The sequence below is a fragment of the Microcaecilia unicolor genome, chromosome 8 (genome assembly GCF_901765095.1).
Source record: "Microcaecilia unicolor chromosome 8, aMicUni1.1, whole genome shotgun sequence".
NCBI classification, from domain to species: Eukaryota; Metazoa; Chordata; class Amphibia; order Gymnophiona; family Siphonopidae; genus Microcaecilia; species Microcaecilia unicolor.
Genome location: NC_044038.1, coordinates 187,812,404 through 187,830,235, shown reverse-complemented (window position 1 = coordinate 187,830,235; position 17,832 = coordinate 187,812,404). Strand labels below are relative to the sequence as shown.

General features: G+C 45.3%; 1 protein-coding gene across 6 annotated transcripts in view; it reads right to left on the bottom strand.

The window, feature by feature from the left end:
• Positions 1-17,832, bottom strand: part of LOC115475628 (dual specificity tyrosine-phosphorylation-regulated kinase 1A-like) — a 521,782-nt gene that overhangs the window by 122,924 nt on the left and 381,026 nt on the right. The gene's annotated exons all lie outside the window — the stretch shown is intronic.

Sequence of the window (17,832 nt, the reverse complement as noted above, 5' to 3'; positions counted from 1 at the left end):
AGATTGGTGCATTACTTGCACGGGTGACAAGGGAATGGGAGGGATCCCACTACATACCGGCCATAAAGACAACATCGGGGCATATGACTTCAAAGACAGATGAAATTGCTGAGGTCTTTGTGGCTCATTTGCGAGAACTCTACTTGCATCCCGATGCGGCTCTAGAAACCCCAACTACCATTCACAATTACTTGGAGAGGTTGGGTGTGAGTAGGTTTTCGGAAAGCTTTTGCATGGCCCTCAACGCACCTGTTACAGCCAAAAAAGTGCAGGTGGTGATTAAGAACTGTAAGCTACACTCAGCCCCAGGTCCCAACGGTTTTATGGAGGAGTTTTACAAATTAATGCAAACCCAAATTTTAGGCCCACTAATAGAGTACTTTGGAGAGGTGGTAGAGACCCAACGGTTTCCATCTCACGAAAACACTGCATTGATTTGCTTATTGCCTAAACCAGATCGGCCTCAGGATCAGCCAGAAAACTACTGCCCTATATCACTTATTAATGTTGATATTAAAATACTATCTAAAATATTGGCTACATGGTTGGCAGATGGCATTCCTGAATTCATTCACTCGGATCAGGTTGGCTTTCTTAAGGGGCATCAATCTGTCCTCAATGTACGAAAGTTACTTATAGTGGAGGAGTGGCCTAGTGGTTAGGGTGGTGGACTTTGGTCCTGGGGAACTGAGGAACTGAGTTCGATTCCCACTTCAGGCACAGGCAGCTCCTTGTGACTCTGGGCAAGTCACTTAACCCTCCATTGCCCCATGTAAGCTGCATTGAGCCTGCCATGAGTGGGAAAGCGCGGGGTACAAATGTAACAAAAAAAATAGCCTTAGCTTACTGTCAATGGAAAGAGATTCCCCTTGTGGTTAATCTAGACAAGGAGCGTGCATTTGACAGGATACACTGGCGATTTTTATTTGAGACTCACACTTATCTAGGAGTTTCGGGCTGGTTTTTTGGGGTAGTGACTGTGTTTTATGTGAAACCTAGGGCTGCCTTCCTGGTTATGAGCTCCGTACTGAAACCTTCCCTATTTTACGTGGCACAAGACAGGGGTGCCCTGTCTCCTTTATTGTTCAACCTCATGCTTGAACCACTACTCTGCACATTACGTAATACTGAGGAACTGGCAGGAGTAACGATACAAAATCAAGTGTTTAAAATTATGGCCTTTGCAGATGACTTACTATTAACACTCATGAATCCTCAGGTTTCTGTTTCCAAGTTATTGCAGTTGATTTCAGTATATGGTGCCCTTTCGGGCTTTAAACTGAACCTGACTAAATCAGTGGTACTCTCGTCCTCTGTTATAATTCCCAATACATGGTGAGGGGCCTTTCCTTTTTGTTGGGCGGGGGGGGGGGGGGGGGGGGGGGGGGGGGGGGTGGATTAAATATCTGGGAGTTATTATACCAGCCAACCTGTCTGACTTATAAGCCTTTAACAGCTGACCCTTGATGTCTTCCCTGAAGCAGACTCTCACCTTGTGGCGTGCCTATCCTGTTTCTCTTCTGGGACGCATAGCACTTTTTAATATGATCTGTGTCCCGAAGTGGTTATATATTTTTCAGATGCTCCCTTTGTATCTACTTTCAAGAGATGAACGTGCCTTACATAGGCTGTTGCAGGCATATCTGTGGCATGGGAAAAAAAGCCCGCTTACCTATTTCGGTTCTCCAAAAACCTAAGTTTCACGAGAGGCTGGGCTTGCTGAATATACAGTATCTTACAGTGGCATGTATAATGAGCCATATTAATGATTGCTTTAGGGGAGTGAATGACTTCTCTTTGTCAGGACTGGAAACTAACCTTTTTTGCAGATTTCACTTTAGCTGGCAAGTACATACCATACCAAAGTGCACCCCACCGCACCTGCGAATAAATCCATTTCTACGATTGGCCAGAACCACCTGGAGATGGTTATGCAGACAACATCAATTCTCGGCAGCAGTAACATCCTTTTTAGCAATCCAACACAATCGAGACTTTCCGCCAGGCACAGACTCTCTGGTTTTCGCTCAATGGACAGTTCTTCGGATTCATTACTTGGCACAGTTGCTCAAGGAGGATGGACGATTGCAGCCATTTGAGAAACTTTGAACTCCCTATCACTTGCACTCCCACAGATCATTTGCAGGTTCCGGGGACTGCCACAGGTGTCATGTTGCCCCTGCCACACTGGGACACATGTTCCAGTTGTGCCATAAGGTGCGGACATTTTGGAGAATGGTGTTATGTAAGACTGAGACTCAATGGGCCTGCACATTGCACAAGGGGCCACAGATTTTGTTTGAGGATTTTCAACTGCCCTCCTTGGTACATCCAAGCCTTCTAGATTTTTTTTTTTTTTGCATCACCTGGTTCTAATAGCGAAGAAAACCATTTTACAACAACAGTGAGAGCAATCTTCTCCTAAACTGTCTTCCTCGAGGTCCCAAATGATAAATGTTATCTATGGAACATATGAGCATTCCGGAGATCTACACCGCACCTGCGTGGCGATCTTGTCACTGCTGGGAGCGCTTCTGGTCTACCCTGCAGCCAGGAGCCGTCTTCTAAATTGACTCAATCTGATTTTTCTCTCTCCAAATGCAGCATGTTTGCTGTATCATGAAGTACTCTGTGTCATTCAGCCTGGGGTCCATCATGTGCTTTGTGTGTATTACTTCCTGCTGTCATGTTCATCAATAAAAAGGATTTCAAATAAAACTTGTTGCTCACAAGAAAAAAAATGTCCACACACCAGGCCACTCCTTAGAGGAAACATGGCTTATCAACTTCTACATATTCCTCCCCTGAGCCTCGCAATGCCACTTTGGCACTTCTTATCACTTACATATCTTAAAAAATGTCTTGTCCCCCAATTTTAACGTACTGGCTATCTTTTCTTCCATTTGCATCTTAGCTTTACTGACAGCTTTTTCAGATTTTCCAGGTATTTTTGCTTATCTTCCTCTTTCTGCAAGGTCTAATTTATGTAGGCTAACCTTTTTTTCCTTAGCTACTACTTTTGAGAACCAAAGCAGCCTTCTTTCCCTATTACTTTTAAGTACTTTTCTAACAAAGATTTCTCAACTTTAAAATAGCTCCTTTAAGTTTTGCCTTTGCTGTTCTACTTCCCTCAGCGTTTTCCATTCAACTAACTCTTAACATAAGCATATAAGAATAGCCATACTAGGTCAGACCAATGGTCCATCTAGCCCAGTATCCTGCTTCCAGCAGTGACCAATCCAGGTTACAAGTACCTGGCAAAAACCGAAATAGCACCATTCCATGCTGCCAATCACAGGGCAAGCAGTGGCATCCCCCATGTCCATCTCAATAACAAACTATGGATTTGTCCTCCAGGAACTTGTCCAAACCTTTTTTAAACCCAGATATGCTAACCGATGTTACCACATCCTCTGGCAATGAATTCCAGAGCTTAACTATTCTTTGCGTGAAAAAAATATTTCCTCCTATTTGTTTAGAAAGTATTATCCAGACAATTAATGGTCTTTGTACATTTTGAATGAAACATCGATACACTTCCACCCACTCCACACCACTCAGGATTTCATAATCCCCCCCCCCCCCCCCAGCCATCTATTTTCCAAGCTGAAGAATTCAAACCTTTTTAGCCTTTCCTCATATGGGAGCAGTTCCATCCCTTTTATCATTTTGGTTGCTCTTCTTTGAACCTTTTCTAACTCAGCTGTATCTTTTTTTGAGATATGGCGAGCAGAACTGAACGCAATACTCAAGGCGAGATCACACCATGGAGCGACACAGAAGTATTATAACATTTTTGGTCTTATTTTGCATCCCACTCCTAATTATTCCTAGCATTTGCTTTTTTGGCTGTAGCCGCTCAGTGGGCAGAAGATTTCAGTGTATTGTCTACGATGACACCTAGGTCTTTTTCTTGAGTGCTGACTCTAAAGTGAACCCTAGCATCAGATAACCATGATTCGGATTATTCTTTGCTGAATCCAAGAGGACTCTGTCCCATTAAACTATGTTTGTCTACATGTTATTTAATTTTATCCTTTTAACATAGTTTCCACCATTTTGTCCATCACTGAAGTCAGGCTTACTGGTATGTAATTTCCCAGATCAACCCAGGAACCCTTTTTAAAAATCAGCGTCACATTGGCCACCCTCCAGTCTTCAGGTATTATGGATGATTTTAACAAAAGGTTACAAATCACTAGCGGCAGATCAGAAATTTCATATTTGAGTTCTTTCAATACACTGGGGTGTACACCATCCGGTCCAGGTGATTTATCACTCTTTAACTTGTCAATTTTGCTCAGTACATCTTCCAAGTTCACTGAGATTTATTTCACTTCTTTCACATCCTATTTTTAAGGCTTCTAGCATTTGTATAGACACTTAAAATTGTCTTTTTTCCTCCCATCTACAGGCTGCTTTGAAGTTAATGGGGATAATTTCCATCCTTCACTCTATTCTCCCATTTCACACTCCTGGCTTTCTTTCACCATTATTTAAACCTCTCTTTTCAGGATTCCATAAAGATCCTGTTTCAATAGTATCCTCTAGATCTAGAAATTTGTCTCCTATACTATACGCATTGGTATACAAATCTCTCCAGATATTATCTCTTTTTTACATTTCTATGAATACAAATCTCTCCAGATATTACCTCTTTTTTACATTTCTATGAAACTATTTTATGTCTTACATTTCTGAGGGTTAATGACTTTGGGACTTTTCTCACCCAGTATCAGCAAATTAAAGAGTGTCTGCAAATTACACCACATTGTTCAGTAAGGACTTCAAGCGCATGCTCATGCAAAGCTAGTAAGAATGTATGTGAGAGAGTAACATCCACTCCCTGGGGCACTGATGAGCTAGTCTTGGAGCATTGGGCTCTTTTGAGAGTGGATTCAATAACCATAGAGTGGTATGGAAACTGGAGGTTCTCAAATCCTGGAGCCTTCTGGACTAGACACAGAGTCTACACATAGAGTTGATCTTCTTATGAATAGGCGGTACAGAGAGATGGGCCTTAAGTGCTTCATTTGTACCCTCTTCAGGATGTTGTGAATGGGCACAGTTATAGCTTCCTCAGGAGTGGTATAAAAGTCAAAGATGTCCAACATTTCTGCCATGGCCTCATCCTCAACCTCTAACTTAAATGGGATCATCTGAGACATCTCCCTAACTACAGTGGTAAAGGAGAGTTTCTCAGAGGGAGAGGAGGGATCTGAAGGGCAAACTAAAAAGATCTCTCCTCCTGTGGCTCTTCCCCAGAATCCCTGGATGACTAAAATCTTGTTCAGGCTCCGGATGAGAGTGCTGAGGAATGGCACGGGATCTGAACCTCAAGGAAGCTTCCTATTCCCCTCCCCCCCATATCAAGGGGCCAGAGACTGACACTATCTCAGCTGGTGCTGACCCTAATGCCCCTTTAGGCAACAGTGTCAATGCTCAACCAACAGGGAGAGCATGGGTCTTCAGAAAAGGCTAGACCAACATCGATGCCCTCAATGCTCTGGCACTGCATCAGGTGAGAAGATGCTCCAGCTCCTCTTGGAGAATGACACACATCCACTACTTGAATACAGGCACTGGTAAAGGCAGGAGCAGAACTGGGGTGGTTAGGTTCACAGAAGTTATAGGGGCTGAATTGGAAGGTTGGTCCCGGCCCAAAGGAGGCTGGCGTGTCTGTGTCGAATCCAAGAAGGGGGAGCTACCGTCATGGAAAGGATGCTTATCGGGTACTGGCAATGCTGATGTCTTGGTGCTCCTGGTGTCATGCTTCGACGGGAACCAATACAAATGAGTCTTGGCCCCTGCCCAATGCACGGCATCGGAATCCCTTGTCGCTGACAGGGACGATGTCAAATCCTTATGGGTCCTCAATGCAGGGTCCAAGGATGCTTGATTTTGAGACAGGTGGAGACCGCTTCAATGCTGATGCAGCTCCAGGGGCCATGGGGACAAAGTCAATGGACCAAACTTCTCAGCACCAAAAATATATTTGCACTGTTCCTCATGACTCCTAGTGGCTTTTTTCTAATTTGACGACAGAAGTTACAAAAAAGATACAACATGATTGGGCCTCAGACACGAGAGGCACCAATTATGAGTGTTAGTAAGTAACAGAGTTCTGCCACACTGATGGTACTTTTTAAAACCTCTGGGAATTTTTGGGACCTCTCTGGAAAGATAGGCAAACAAAAACAAACAGCTTAATTGTGAAAAAGAAAGAAAAAGTTCCCTGACCAGATAGCTCAGGGCTAAGGGGGCTGATGAGCAATGGAAAAATAAAAGAAACTTGAAAGTGCTGAAAATGTTAAGGACTATAAAAAGGGGCATAAAGAAGGCAAAGAGGTTGACATATTGGAACACAAGGCTAGTGGCATATAGATAACACCCCTATCATGGACTGATCATTTCCTAATCAAATTTTCTATTAAGGACTATATAACAAAGGCCCAAACAAAGTTTGGAAGGAAATACAAGACATGAGAAATCTGACTGCTGAAAACTTCCTGGAGGCTTTGTCTTACCCCAATGTGGATAAAAAGATGATGATAGTGAAAGAACAGTTTGATAACGGGAAAACATGCATAACAATGGCATCAGAAAAAAAATGGCCCCGCTAAAGAAGGTCTTATGCTCCACAAACCAATGTTACCCATGAACTGCAGAACCTTAAGTGTCAAGGACATCAACTTGAAAGAAAATGGAGAAAATCTCATCTAGATGAAGACAGGCTTAACTATAAGTACAATGTACCACCAGGCTGTAACAGCCGCCAAAAAACAATATTTTTCTCAACACACAGAACAAGCTGCAAATTCAGCCAAGCAGCTATTTAAAATAGTAAACGGCCTACTGCAAACCCCACAACAGAACCAGCCTTCCCAATCACAACTAACAAGAAATGATTTTGCCGCTTATTTTTCCAACAAAATTAAAGGTCTACATCAGGACCTACAGACAGTCCCAACAAAGCTCCTACAAGCTAATGAAGAGAACACTGCCATCTGGGACTCATTCAACCAGGTCACAGAGGAAGCTCTTGAAAATATCTTGAAAGGTCTACGATCTACAACCTGCCCAACAAAGATTGTACAACAAGCGAGCATAAGCCTCAGTGAAGGGGCCACTAAAATTGTTAACTCCTCTCTTATAGAAGGACAGCTGCCAACAACACTAAAAAGAACAGTGGTGCACCCCCTACTGAAAAAGAGTTCACTAGACCAGGACAAGCTTGAAAACTACCGACCAGTCTCTAACATTTCTTTCCTGGCAAAGTTACAGAACAGACAGTCTACAGTCAACTCAATGACTAGCTGATTTAAAGTAATTGGCTAGACCCATGTCAATCTGTCTTCAGACCTGGGTACGGAACAGAGACAGTTCTTATGTCCCTTTGTTGATGATCTGCACAGAAACCGTGACATGGGCTGCCTCGATATTAGTGTTGCTCAATTTCTTGGCAGCCTTCAACATCGTAGACGTGGATCACAGTATCATGCTTACAAAATTGGCAGAAAAAGGTATCAGTGGCACAGTATTTACTTGATTGAAATCCTACCTGTCAAATAGACCACAATCAGTTCTATTCAGCAATGGCACATCATTATCTTGGGGATCCATACTGTCTATACTGTCTCCCATTTTATTTAATATCGTCCTCAAGCCTCTGGCTGAGCTGCTTCGGTCAATGGACGCAAAATTCTGTATGTATGCTGATGTGCCACTACTCATGCCCACTGAACCAGATCTACCCACAGCTCTGATTAAACTGACTGACTGCCTGCCTAACCACAACTCACAAATGGGTAAACAAAAACAAACTTTGCCTGTACCCAAATAAAACAGAGATTCTTTGGGTACCAAACACAAGCGAACAAATTCCCAACTTCAAAATACCTTTTGGGAAGAATGAACTCCCCCTAAATCACAGGTCAGGAAACTTGGCATACTGCTATACTCATCACTCACTCTGATCCCACAAATTCAAACAACCGTCAAAAATTGTCTCTATCACCTACGGCAGCTACAAAATCTCTCTCCATATGTTGAAAAGACAAGTCTGACCACAGTGGTCCATGCGATAACATCACAACTAGACTACTGTAATGCTCTGTATACTGGCCAAATCAAAAAGAGTTTATCAGCTTTAACTAATTCAGAATGCTGCAGCACGACTGATAGAAGGCTGCAAGTGATGTGACCATATCACACCCTTCCTGAGATTAGCTTTCAAATCTCTATTGTGGCAACTACAATAATCACGTATTTGGTTAAAATCTGTAGGTTACCTATAAATATCAGTTAAAAACATACAGTCATAAAAAAGAGATCTGAATGTAAAGAATGGGATATTTTGGGGGGTCAAAAAGCTTTTGAAATCTTAATATTATGATCTAACTGATTAAGCCAAACATAAAATATATTAAATTCTGATGATGTCCCTTGCCATATTATAAAAATGTCATCAATATATCTCCTCCACAGTAAAATATTTGCTTTATTTTAGTGTTCTGTGAGAAACTTTTTTTTCAAGATTAGTCATATACAAATTAGCTACTGGGGGGGGGGGGGGGGATTGTGGCACCCATTGCTCTCCCTTTGATTTGTTGGTAAAAATCATCCTTAAAGGCAAAAAAACCCCATCTTTGTTAGAGCTATGGTTGCAATCTCTACAACAATAATATTAACTGTAAGCTGTTTCTCCAACTACTAAGTCCCCAATATTTTTTTTATCAAAGATATTATACGGAGGAAAAAGATTTCAGAAGCTCAAATAAATGTCCTCATCGTTGGTATACAGGCCTTGCAAATTAGCAATTTCCTCACCAGTCTAAAAAAATCTCCTGTTTTAAGTATCTTGATGTTACGTTTTTACGTTTTTATAAATATTCATACTAAATTTTAATATCCACTTTAAATTTTATCTTTATGCTGCAACAGGTCACTTAACTGAAATTCAAAATCAGTTTGCTCAACAGAGCGCTTTCTGTTTCACTAAAGCTTCTTCGGAAGCGTCACTAATTCCTATAAATGAACGTGTCCTGTAGAAATGTATAAATTCAGACTTAATAACATCTTTCACTTAGTTCAATATTTTGACTTTAAATGATCTTACAAGCTCAACAAAGCACAGAAAAATTACCTGCCATCCTTCACCCATTCATTTTCAAGCTGTAACCAGTTTTCAAGTCTTGAAAAAGATGACAGCCCGGACAGCCAATGATATACTTTCAATATGAAAACCCCCATTTAATTGGGTAAAATGCCATCCATCACACTAAATATATTAATACCAGTGCAAAATTACAAAATGACCTTTTCAGACGATCTTAATATCTGTATAAAAAATGCCTGCCACTCGATGTTTGTATTTAAACTTTTAGGTTTTAACTTATTCCAATGTATGGACTGCAATGTGTGGACATTGATTTGAGCTTCTGAAATCATTTTTCTCCATTTAATATCTTTGACAAAAAAATCAGGACTTAATAGTTGAAAAAATAGCTTGCAGTTAATATATCATTGAAGACTTTCATATAGCAAGTCTAAAGCCAGAAGAGTTTGATTAATCTGCAATCTCTACAATAAACTCTGTCGGTATTCTAATCAAATAAATATCCCTCTCTGATAGTATCCCTAATGATCTGCATATCAGAGTAACTAGCAAAATATCCGTAAACATGAAAGTTAGAACCTTCATCCATCCATCCAATGGAGAATTTGAAATCAGGCATTTCTCCAATTATAATTATTATGCATAACCCGACCCTTAACCCGTTATGGCGCAAGTAGAGAACGGCAAGCGAGAAACGACGAAGAGAGAACCAGACTCCACTGAAGACCGACGCCTAAGGCAGGACGTGACCGCCTACTAGGCGTAGTGGACACGCGCCCTCACCCGACACCGTTGGTGATCCCTCACCGCTACCACCCACCCAGCATCTGGTCCACGTGGAGGCAAAGCGCCGCACCCGACACCATTAGTGATCCCTCGCTGCTACCGCCCAGCATCTGGACCGCGTGGAGGTGAAGCGCCGCTTTGAATCATACTACTAAAAGCTCATTACAAGAATAAGCAATTGTCAACGCTACAACCTGCATCATCATCAACCTGCCCTGCTCTCCTGTTCCTGCCTGTGCCCAATTGTCAACGCTGCAACCTGCTTCATCTGCATCATCATCAACCTGCCCTGCTCTTCTGTTCCTTCCTGCGTCCTCTGCTCCAGCCTGCCCACGAGGTGCCTAATTGCCAACGCTACATCATCTGCATCATCATCAACCTGCCCTGCTCTTCTGTTCCTGCCCTGCTCTTCTGTTACTGACTGCGTCCTCCGTTCCTGCCTGTATCATTTGTTCCTGCCTGTCTCCTCTCCCCCTACCTGCCTCTGCTCTTCTACTCCTACCTGCATCCCCTGTTCCTGCCTGCATCCTCTGCTCCTGCCCGCCCACAACCCTGCATCACCTGTTCCTGCCTGCATCCTCTGCTCCAGCCTGCATCCTCTGCTCCTGCCTGCCCACAACCCTGCATCACCTGTTCCAGCCTGCATCATCTGCCCCAGCCTGCATCTGCTCCTGCCTGCCCACAAGCCTGCATCATCTGTTCCTGCCTGCATCGTCTGCCCCAGCCTGCATCTGCTCCTGCTTGCCCACAACCCTGCATCTCCTGTTCCAGCCTGCATCGTCTGCCCCAGCCTGCATCATCTGCCCCAGCCTGCATGCTCTGCCCCAGCCTACATCATCTGCCCATCATCTGTTCCTGCCTGCACACTCTGATCCAGCCTGCATCATCTGAGCCAGCTTGCGTCACTTGTTCCAGCCTGCGTCACTTGTTCCAGCCTGCATCCTCTGCCCCAGCCTTCATCGTCTGCCCCATCATCTGTCCCTGCCTGCACCCTCTGATCCAGCCTACATCATCTGTTCCTGCCTGCACCCTCTGATCCAGCCTACATCATGTGCTCCTGCCTGCATCCTCTGATCCAGCCCACACCATCTGCTCCTGCCTGCATCCTCTGATCCAGCCTGCACCATCTGTTCCTGCCTACATCCTCTACCCCAGCCTACATCACCTGTTCCTGCCTGCATCCTCTACTCCAGCCTGCTCAGTCCTACCTCTGCTTCTGCTGCATCATCTGCTCCAGCCTGCAGTTTGAACTCCAGTCCTGCAACCTTAACTCCATTGTTCCAGCCTTCACCCTCAACTGCCTCACCTTGTTTGTGACTGTTAGCTGACGCCTAGGACTGCTTGAGTCTATTCACGTGGCTCCTTTTCACATTCTCCTCCTAGTACTGTCCCTTCCTAATCTACTCCTCCACCCGAAACCTCTATGCACTACAATTATACATTGCCCTTTCGTTCACTATACTACCTCACCATCTCTCTTGTCCTCTTCCTCCCTCCTTGCTTTCTGCCTTCAACACTTCATCCCCTCCATTTTACCTTCCCCATTCTCTTTGAACTCATCTCGCCTTCATCACCTTCATTGCCACTCTTCTCCTACCCTCCTCCGTACTCTCTTATTCCTTCTTCTCTCTGCTGGAGACATCAATCCTAATCCTGGTCCCCCCACCAACCCTCATCTTATCTGTACAAGTCGCACCATGACCTCTCCAATCTCATCTCTATTCCTCTCCTCCCCCCCCCCCCCCCCCCCCTCTTCTCTGCCCTTCTCATGTGCCCTATGGAATGCCCGCTCCATCTGCAACAAACTTCCTTATATCCATGACTTTTTTATCGCTCATAGCCTCCATCTGCTCATGATAACTGAAACTTGGCTCTCCCCTGATGACTCTGCTTCAGTCGCAGCCCTCTGCCATGGTGGTTATCTCTTCTTCCATACTCCTCGCCCTATTGGCCATGGTGGTGGTGTTGATCTATTACTATCGCCCTCTTCCAAATTTCAATCTCTTCTGCCACTTCAGTCTCTCTTTTTCTTCCTTTGAGGTCCACTCCATCCGCCTATTTACCCCTTTGCCTCTTCGAATAGCAGTTATTTATCGTCCACCTGATAAATCCCTTTCATCCTTCCTCAGCGATTGATGCTTGGCTTTCCTTCTTTCATGATCCTTCCTCCCCCTCCCTCATCCTTGGCGACTTTAACATTCATGTTAATGATCCCTCCAACTCTTACGTCTCTCAGTTCCTCACCTTAACATCTTCCTTCAGTCTTCATCTATGCTCCACTTCCCCTACCCACCAAAATGGTCACTGTCTTGATCTTATATTTTCCTATAACTGTTCTCCCTCCAATTCCTCTACCTCAAATCTTCCCCTCTCTGACCATCATCTAATAACCTTCACACTCAAACTTCCTCCCACCCAATCCCATCCAATCTCAACCAATTTATCTAGGAATCTCCAGGCCACTGACCCTACTACCCTATCCTCCAATGTCTCGAACCTCCTCTCTACCACTACACCATCCAAATCTGTCAGTGATGTCGTCTCTTCCTACAATACCATTCTATCCTCTGCCTTAGACACTCTTGCACCTCTCATCCCCCGTCCTATAAGACGTACCAAACCCCAGCCCTGGTTAACCCCTAAAATCCGCTACCTACGTTCCTGTACCCATTCCGCTGAATGCCTCTGGCTTAAATCTCGTGCCCTTGCTGACTTCTCTCATTTCAAATTCATGTTGACCTCCTTTCAATCTGCTCTCTTGCTTGCCAAACAAGACTACTACATCCAGCTGACTAATTCTCTTGGCTCAAACCCTCGACTTCTCTTTGCCACACTAAACTCTCTCCTCAAGGTACCTCCACCTCCAACTCTCCCCTCACTATCCCCCAAACCCTAGCTGAGTTCTTCCATGACAAGGTTCAGAAGATAAACCTCGAATTCTCTACCAAACCCCCCCTCCACCTCGCCCTCCCCTTGTCCGTTCCCCTATTTCCTCAACCGCTCTGTCCTTTTCCTCCTTTCCTGAGGTCACTAATGAAGAAACATTACATCTTCTCTCCTCCTCAAAACGAACTACCTGTTCCTCTAATCCCATTCCTACCCACCTTCTTAACACCATCTCTCCTATTCTCACCCCCTTTATTTCTCATATCCTCAATCCATATCCTTAATCCACATCTCATAAGTACATAAGTACATAAGTAGTGCCATACTGGGAAAGACCAAAGGTCCATCTAGCCCAGCATCCTGTCACCGACAGTGGCCAATCCAGGTCAAGGGCTCCTCTCTTCCCATTGCGACTGTTCCTGATGCCTTTAAACACACTGTGGTCACACCGCTCCTGAAAAAGCCTTCACTTGACCCTACCTGTCCTTCCAACTATCGACCCGTCTCCCTCCTCCCCTTTCTTTCCAAGTTACTTGAACGCGCTGTTCACCACCGCTGTTTTGACTTTCTCTCATCTCATGCTGTTCTTGACCCACTTCAATCTGGCTTTCGCTCTCTTCACTCAACTGAAACTGCACTTACTAAAGTTTCCAATGACCTGTTCCTGAATTGCGGTCTGCGATAGCCAGCCATGTGGGCTGTCGGCGGCAGTCTACTGGGGTCCGATTCCGATGGCCGGCTATGTCGCTCCAGCCGTGGGCAGGGGTCCAGCTGATTGATTGGATGGCCATCATGCGGTGGCTTGCCAGGACGGCCATGCGGTCTGGCGGGGTTCCGGAGGCCACACCGGTTTCCGGTGCGGGCAGCTCGCACGGCTTGGTCGCACGGGATTGGGCGCCTTTTCCCGAGGTTCCACCTTTTTTCTTACAGGCGCCAATCTGGAGCGTTCTCTGCAGCTGCTCATGGTTACTGCTGCTGCGGGGACTATTTAAGGCCGGCAGTTCCCTGCACACCTTGCTTCGGCTTCTATGCTTATAAGGTTTGGTGCTCATCTCGTGCGCTCTATTGCTTAATGTCAGGTCCTTGAGGCAGGACCTAGATTGGTGAGCTCTTGGACCACTGCCGAGGAGCGGCAGAGGCAGGCAAAACCACCCCCAAACCGGAGACAAGGCAGAACAGGACTGGAACCCCGGACTGGAGTTGCAGCGGAGGCAAGCAAGCGGGATCAGGAAGAACAGGAACAGCTTCACCTGCGCTTGACCACCGTTCCTCAGGAGTTGAGCCCCTAGGTGCAGGTGGCTGGCAGGACTTGTAGGACAGGGCAGGAACTGAAGACCCAGAGGACTCACCCTGGGTCTAGGATACGCGAGGGAGGCTTGGCAAAGTACTAGACTAGGACTGAAAGCTGCTGCGCAGCCACTAGGCAAGAAACACAAGAAAGACTAAGCAGATAGAGCATGCACAAAGGCTTAGCGGAAGCAGGGGCTAGGAAATACATACAAGCTTGGCAGAAGCAGAGGTCAGGAGGTACATACAAGCTTGGCAGAAGCAGAGGTCAGGAGGTACATACAAGCTTGGCAGAAGCAGGGGTCAGGAAATACAAACAAGCTTGGCAGAAGCGGGGTTCAGGATATGCAGACACGCTTGGCAGAAGCGGGGTTCAGGATATACATGCAAGCTGGGCAGAAGTGGGGTTCAGGATATATATGCAAGCTGGGCAGAAGCGGGGTTCAGGATATACACACAAGCTGAACAGAAGCAGGGTTCAGGATAAACACATAAGCTAGGCAGAAGCAGGATTTAGGATATACACATAAGCTAGGCAGAAGCAGACAGTAGAATAAACCAGAAACTAGCAGAGTCTTTGGGCAGGCAGTAGAATAAACCAGGAACTAGCAGAAGTCAGAGCAATGGCTGAAGCTCCAGTAGCTAATAAACACAGACTGAGAGCACAGCAATGGTTGAAGCTTCAGTAGCTAACAAACACAGGCAGAGAGAACAGCTATGGCTGAAGCTTCAGAAGTTAACAAACACAGATAGACTGAAAGCAGAGCAATGGCTGAAGCTTCAGTAGTTAAACACATATAGACTGAAAGCAAAGCAATGGCTGAAGCTTCAGTAGTAAACACAGAACAAGGCTACAGAAGGACTAGCAGTGCACAGACACAATAAGCAGAAGGGCAAGAGCCCAAAACAAGGCTATGTAGCAGCGCAACAGTACACTGACTAACCTGATGACCTTTTGGCAATGCAAAGGCCCTGATTGCAAGTACAGCACTTCCTTATAAAGGCTCTCACTGATGATGACACCTACTGCAGGACAGAAGCAGGGAACACACTGACACCAAAGAGAGGCTTGGAACACATAGGAAGTAAGCACACAGGAAGGACCGGTAGGAACCATCTTGGAAGCTGGCCCGGCAGGAGCCATCTTGGAAGCTGGCCAGGCAAGAGCCATCTTGGAAGCTGGCCAGGCAGGAGCCATCTTGGAAGCTGAACATCGGGCAATTAGGTGAGCAAAAGAGGAGTCACGGCGACGGACGTGACACTTGACTTGCTTATCGTTACCTGACCCTTGGACTGGACCTGATACTTCTTGCGTCGCTGCCTGCCCTGACCCTTGGACTGAACCTGGTATTTGCTGCTTCGTTGCCTGCCCTGACCCTTGGACTGAACCTGGTACTTGTTGCTTACTGCTTGCCCTGATCCCTGGACTGTACCGGCTCACCCTTTGAGTTTTCGCCCGCCTTGCTTCTAGCCTGGTCTGGGCGGCCCAACCCCATCCGGTTCCCGAAGTCCTGGTGGCCACCTGCACCTGGGGGCTCAACCCCTGGGGAACGGTGGTTGCTTCCCAGGTGAAGCTAGGGGTTGTCCGGCTGCCTGACCGAGCGCGGCGCTACTCTACACACCGTGCTCATTCGGGGTACAAGAGCTCACTGCCCAAGTCACAAGAGGATCATAACACTGGCCAAATCCAAAGGTCTCTATTCCATCCTCATCCTTCTTGATCTAGCCGCTGCTTTTGACACTGTCGATCATCACCTACTCCTTGACACGCTATCTTCACTTGGATTCCAGGGCTCTGTTCTTTCCTGGTTCTCCTCCTACCTCTCGCTTTGCACCTTTAGTGTACACTCTGGTGGATCCTCTTCCACTTCTATCCCTCTACCAATCGGTGTACCTCAGGGTTCTGTCCTCGGTCCTCTCTTGTTCTCCATCTATACTTTTTCCCTTGGCTCTCTGATATCATCCCATGGCTTTCAGTACCATCTCTATGCTGATGACTCCCATATCTAACTCTCCACTCCCGAAATCTCAACCAGCATCCAGACCAATGTCTAAGCCTGTCTATCTGACATTGCTGCCTGGATGTTTCAACGACATCTAAAACTTAACATGGCCAAAACCGAGCTCCTCATCTTTCCCCCTAAAACCTACCTCTTCTCTCCCCCCTTTCTCTATTTCGGTGGATGGCACTCTCATTCTGCCTGTCTCATCTGCCCGCAACCTTGGGGTCATCTTTGACTCCTCTCTCTCCTTCTCTGCTCACATTCAGCAGATTGCTAAAACCTGTCGTTTCTTTCTCTACATTAGCAAAATCCGTCCCTTCATCTCTGAGCACTCTACCAGAACCCTTATCCACACTCTTATCACCTCTCGACTACTGTAACCTACTACTCACTGGCCTCCCTCTTAGCCTCTCTCTCCTCTTCAATCAATCCAAAACTCTGCTGCACGACTCATTTTCCGCCAAAGTCACTATGCCCACATTTGCCCTCTCCTTAAGTCACTTCACTGGCTCCCTATCCATTTCCGTATTCAGTTCAAACTACTCCTACTGACCTATAAGTGCATTCACTCTGCCGCTCCCCAGTACCTCTCAACTCGTCTCCCCCTACGTTCCCCGAGTACTCCGTTCTGTAGACAAATCTCTCTTATCTGTCCCTTTCTTCTCTACCGCTAATTCAAGACTCCGTTTCTTTTATCTTGCTGCACCTCACGCCTGGAATAGACTTCCCGACTCTGTACGTCTAGCCCCGTCTTTAGCCATTTTCAAGTCCACCTCTTTACCACTGCTTTTGACTCCTAACTCACTTACCTTGTCCTTTATCCTCACCTCTTTATTCCCTTACCCTTAATTGTTCTGTCTATTTACCTGTCTTATCTAGACTGTAAGCTCTTTGAGCAGGGACTGTCTTCTGTGTATGGTGTACAGCGCTGCGTATGCCTTGTAGCGCTTTAGAAATGATAAGTAGATAGATCGATATAAGACCATGGGGGAGTTGTGTAGTATTATGCCCCTGCAACTTGGTCTACACTGGGAAGACCAAAAGAAGATTCAGTCTGAGGATTATTGAACTATTAACCAACAGATTAAAGAAAATTCATTGGTAGAACACACCATCCAAACTAGACATAAGTTTGAGAATTACAATGGAGGAGTGGCCTAATGGTTAGTGCAGCAGGTTGTGGACCTGGGGAACCAGGTTCAATTCCCTCTGCAGCTCCTTGTGACCTTGGGTAAGTCATTTAGCCCTCCATTGTCCCAGGTACAATATACTTGAGATTGTGAGCCCACCAGGGACAGTGCAAGTACCCAAATAGTGATATGTAAAACCACCTCGATTTGTGCTTCAAAGAGGCAGTATATCAAAAATTGAGAAACTTATCTTAAATTTTGTCTTGGCCACACCACTTATCACACAGAGAGGAGGTAATCTAGATAAACTTTTACTCAGGACAGAGCAAAGGCTCATATTTAAATTTAAGACAGTAGCCCCTTGGGTATGAAAATGGACTTGTCTGTATTACTTTGAGTCTTATCATGTATTTACTCTGGTATTTAATGATGGTTTTTGCTGTTTTATTAAATTATTTAAGTTGCAATAAGGGCTTTTAAATCAATTTTAGTCATTATTTAACAAATATTTATGCATTTTATGAAGAAATGGTGCAATTTTACTAACTTGTGTATGCTCTTTCTGAATCTGCAATTGTATTTTTTTTTTTATTTCGTTAAGGTTTGAGTGTTTTTGCTATTT